The 5,185-nt window shown below is 38.5% G+C and overlaps 1 pseudogene; it reads left to right on the top strand.

Moving 5' to 3' along the window:
- Positions 1-3,492: 3,492 nt before the first annotated feature.
- LOC100411127 (large ribosomal subunit protein uL3 pseudogene) lies at positions 3,493-4,781 on the top strand (annotated as a pseudogene).
- The last annotated feature ends 404 nt before the right edge of the window (positions 4,782-5,185 follow it).

Here is a 5,185-nt window from a genome sequence, read left to right as displayed (position 1 = left end):
AAGATGTGAGTCTACAAATCGAAGTGCTCAGTAAACTCCAAGCAGGATAACCTCAATGAGAGTCATACTAACACACATTAAAATCAAAGACAAGAAAAGAATCTTAAACACAGCAAGAAAAAAGCAACTTGTCACATACAAGGTATTTTCTGTAAGATAACTGATTTCTCATGAGAAATCAAAGAGGACAGAAGACACTGGGATAACATTAAAAGTAGAGAAAGAAAATAAACTTTCAATTGAGATTTTCACATCTGGAAAACTGTTCTTCAAAAATGAGGGAGAAATTATGACATTTCCAGATAAACAAAAGACAGACCTGAAGTATTAACCATGTCTTTTAATTTTGATGTTTTGACATCTGACATCTTATTGACTCTGGAGAGATTGCCTCTCCCTCAGCTTACCAATTCCTAGAAATAGAAAACTATTTACTTGTGAGCATGGGTTTTATATAAACTAACCAATAGAGAGCCTTCCTTTCCCGCTTCGTCTATCAGACTCTTAACACTCTGGGCCAATAGTCCCCTACACTAATCATCCCAGGGTCAAGTATCAAACAATGCAAGACAGCCTGTACACTACAGGACCCACTGAAATCATTCAAACTAGTCAGTTTTAAGTCTCCTTACTCTAATTCAATTACTCCTTCTCACAGAAACCTCAGTAAAGGCTCTTGCTCATGTTTTCCTCTGTTCCTTCTTACTTCCTGACACATACTGATGCTTCCTTGTACATCCCTCTGTGATGAGGTGTGCTCCCTCCCCTTGGGACTGTGAGTAACAAACTACATTTTTAATAACAATCATGTCCTGATCTTTTAGCCTTGTCATACCTGAATACCAAAATCTATAAATCTACATTTTAAAACACCTGTCTTAAGAAGAAATGCTAAAGAATTTTCTTTAAGTTGAAATGAAAGAACACTATATAGTTTAACTCATAGCCATACTGAAGAGATAAAAATTTTTGGTGAAAAATACATGAGCAAATTAAAAAGTTAGTATTGATATAATTTTGATTTGTAACTTTACTTTTTATTTCCTAAAGACTTTAAAAGACAAAAACATAAAATAACTATAAATTGGTTGTGGAGTAAACAACGTATAAAGATACACCTCAACAACAGCAACATAATACACAGAGTGTATATAAGCAGGCCGGGCGCAGTGGCTCAAGTCTGTAATCCCAGCACTTTGGGAGGCCGAGGCGGGTGGATCACGAGGTCAAGAGATCGAGACCATCCTGGTCAACATGGTGAAACCCCGTCTCTACTAAAAATACAAAAAATTAGCTGGGCATGGTGGTGCGTGCCTGTAATCCCAGATGCTCAGGAGGCTGAGGCAGGAGAATTGCCTGAACCCAGGAGGCAGAGGTTGCGGTGAGCTGAGATCGCGCCATTGCACTCCAGCCTGGGTAACAAGAGCGAAACTAAATAAGAAAAGGCATTAGTGGAGGAAATAGGAATAAAATATTTATAGGACATATAGAAAACAAATAGCAAAATGGCAGAAGTAAGTCCTTATCAATAATTATTTTAAATATAAATTAATTAAACTTTCTAACCAAACAACAGAGACTAGTAGAAGGAAGAAACAAACAACAATAAAACATCATCCAACTATATGCAGTCTCCAAGAGATTCCCTGTAGACCCAAAGATAAATTGAGATGAAGAGATAAAAAAAATGTTCAAAGCAAATAGTGAGCATAAAAGAGCTGATATGAATATATTAATCCAGCCAAAAACTTCTATATAAGAACTGTTATAAGAAACAAAGACACACATTCACTGTTGCCGAAAGAGTCCATTCTTGGAAAAGAAGTAAGAATTAAACCAGTATTCACCAGACTACAGAGTCTCAAAACACATGAAATAAATATTGCCAGAATTGGAGGGAGAAATAGTTCTACAATATTAGAAGATTTAATGCATCATGTTCATTAATGGATGGAGCATCTTGGGATCAATAAAGAAATAAAAGACGTAAATAATGCCATAAACCAGCTAGACTAACAGACATGTATAGCACACTTTTCCCAATAATGGCAGAATACACATGCTTCTCAAGTGCAGATAAAACATTCTCCAGGATAGGCCTGGCGCAGTGGCTCATGCCTATAATCCCAGAACTTTGGGAGGCCGAGATGGGCAGATTACGAAGTCAGGAGGTCGAGATCATCATGGCCAACATGGTGAAACTCCATCTCTACTAAAAATACAAAAATTAGCCAGGCATGGAGGCACACGCCTGTGGTCCCAGCTACTCGGGAGGCTGAGGCAGGAGAATTGCTCGAACCCAGTAGGCAGAGATTGCAGTGAGCTGAGATCACACCACTGTACTCTAGCCTGGGTGACAGAGCAAGACTCCATCTCAAACAAGCAAACACAAATAAAAAGAACATTCACCAGGATAATCTATATGTTAGGCCACGAGAAAAGTACCAAAATAAACTTTAAAAGATAAAAATCATACAAAATATTTTTATGACCACAATAGGATGAAGCTAGAAATCAATAACAGAAGAAAAACTTTAAAACTTAAAAATATGTGATAGGCCAGGCATGGTGACTCACGCCTGTAATCCCAGAACCTTGGGAGGCTGAGGCAGGTGAATGACTTGAAATCAGGAGTTTGAGACGAGCCTGGCCAAGATAGTGCCACTGCACTGCAGCCTGGGTAACAGACTGAGACTTCATCTCAAAAAAAGGACGATATTGTTAGGATGTCAAGACTAGCAAAGATCTGAGTGACATACACATTAAATGTAATCTGTATAAAAATTCCAAAAGCTTTTTCCTTTGTACAAATGCAAAAAGGCTTAAGTGACTACTGATATACTCTTTGCCTTTGTAGATTTTTCTATTCTGGATCTTCATATGAATGGAATTATATAATATGTGTTTGTTTGTGATGGCTTTTTGGAAGTGGTAAAATATTAAATCTAAAGGAGTGGTAAGTTAAGAAAGTATATTGTGTTCCAAAGAATTGTCACTTAAAGATACTGCTAAATTATCTACCTAAAATGCCAATGTAGGAATTCAAATGGCAAGCTGATATCATATTAATATTTATATTGAATGTAAATGGATTAAAAATCAAATTACAAAGTGAAATTATCAGACTATATTAACAAGGCCTATTTGTATGTTGCCTCCAAGAGACATGATCTAAATACAATGACAAAGATAAATTAAAAGTAAAAAGAAAAATATATCCAGAAAACACTAGTCATGAAAAAGTTGGGTGACTATATTAGTGACAGAAAATATAGGTTTTAGAAAAGAATTGTTTGGCCACTTTATAATGATAATGATTCAGTTAATCATGAAGCTAAAACAATTATACATGTATAAGTATTTACTAGCTTAAAAATATATAAAGTAATATAGCTAAAGCAAGATATGATCCTTAGTAATTAATAGAGTAATGAGATAAAAGTTAGAATAATATAAAAGATTTTAGCTCTATCAGTGGCATATGCCAGCCTGATGTCTCACAGAAAGTTCTCTGCTCCCAGACATGGGTCCCTGGGCTTCCTGCCTCTGAAGCACAGCAGTAGGCATTGTGGGAAGGTGAAGACTTCCTAAGGATGACTCTTCCAGGCCAGTCCACCTCACAGCCTTCCTGGAATACAAGGCTGGCATGACCCACATCATGCGGGACGTTGACAGGCCAGGACCCAAGGTGAACAAGAAGGTGTAGCCACAGTGACCACTGTGGTGACACCACCTATGGTAGTTGTGCACATTGTGGACTACATGGAAACTCCTCAAGGCCTCCAGACCTTCAAGACCGTCTACGCTGAGCACATCAGCAATGAGTGAAAGAGTCATTTCTGTAAGAACTGGAATGAATCTAAGAAGAAGGCCTTCACCAAGTACTGCAAGAAATGGTACGATGAGGATGGCAAGAACTGGAGAAGGACCTCAGCAGCATGAAGAAGTACTGCCAAGTCATCGACTTCATTGCCCACATTCAGATGCGTCTGCTTCCTCTGCACCAGAAGAAGGCCCACCTGATGGAGATCCAGGTGAATGGAGGCACTGTGGCCAAGAAGCTGGACTGGGCCTGTGAGAGGCTGGAGCAGCAGGTAACTGAACCAAATGTCTGGGCAGGACGAGATGACTGACGTCATTGGGGTGACCAAGGGCAAAGGCTATGAAGGGGTCACCAGTTGTTGGCACACCAAAAAGCTGCCCCACAAGACTGACTGAGGCCTGCACAAGGTGGCCTCTATTGGGGCATGACATCCTGCCTGTGTGGCCTTCTCTGTGGCACATGCTGGGCAGAAAGGCTACCATCACCACACTGAGATCAACAAGAAGGTCTATAAGATTGGCCAGGGGTACCTTATCAAGGATGGCAAGCTAACCAAGAACAATGCCTCCACTGACTATGACCTGTCTGACAAGAGCATCAATCCTCTGGGTGGTTTTGTCTACTGTGGTGAAGTGACTAATGACTTTGTCATGCTGAAGGGCTGTATGGTGGGAACCAAGAAGCTAGTGCTCACCCTCTGCAAGTCCTTGCTGATGCAGACTAAGCGGTGGGCTCTGGAGAAGATTGGACTTAAGTTCGTTGACACCACCTCCCAGTTTGGCCATGGCCACTTCCAGACCATGGAGGGTAAGAAGCTTTCATGGGACCATGCAAGAAAGACTGAATTGCAAAGGGAAAGGAGCTTAATGCCAGGAACAGATTTTGCAGCTGGCGGGGTCTCAATAAGTTATTTTCCACTTGGGAAAAAAAAAAAAAAAAGATTTTAGTAGCACTAGAATCCACCCTGACCCAATTAACATCTATAAAATGGTATACATAATACTACAAAATTCATACTCTTTCACATGCACATGGAAAGTTAAGCAAGGTATAACATAAAATTTCACAATGTATGCTTTTTAACATCAGTAGGATTATTTTATAAATCCATAGCAATAAAATTTTAATAAAAACCTATTATTTTGATATTTAAAAACAGACTATAAATAAACCATGAGCCAAACAAATCACAGAAAGAATTAGAAATTATTATGAATTAAATTATAATGAAAATGGAAAATACTAATATATCAAAATTTATGGGCAGCAGCTAAAAATGTTTAGACATTCATAATTTTGAAATTCAGAAAAATTAAAATTGATCTAATTTTCTACTTTAAGAATGCAGAAAAAATATTAAAA

The sequence above is a fragment of the Callithrix jacchus genome, chromosome 16, assembly GCF_049354715.1.
Source record: "Callithrix jacchus isolate 240 chromosome 16, calJac240_pri, whole genome shotgun sequence".
In the NCBI taxonomy this organism is placed as follows: Eukaryota; Metazoa; Chordata; class Mammalia; order Primates; family Cebidae; genus Callithrix; species Callithrix jacchus.
Note: the sequence above shows the minus strand (reverse complement) of the source record. Positions and strands in the feature narration are given on the sequence as shown.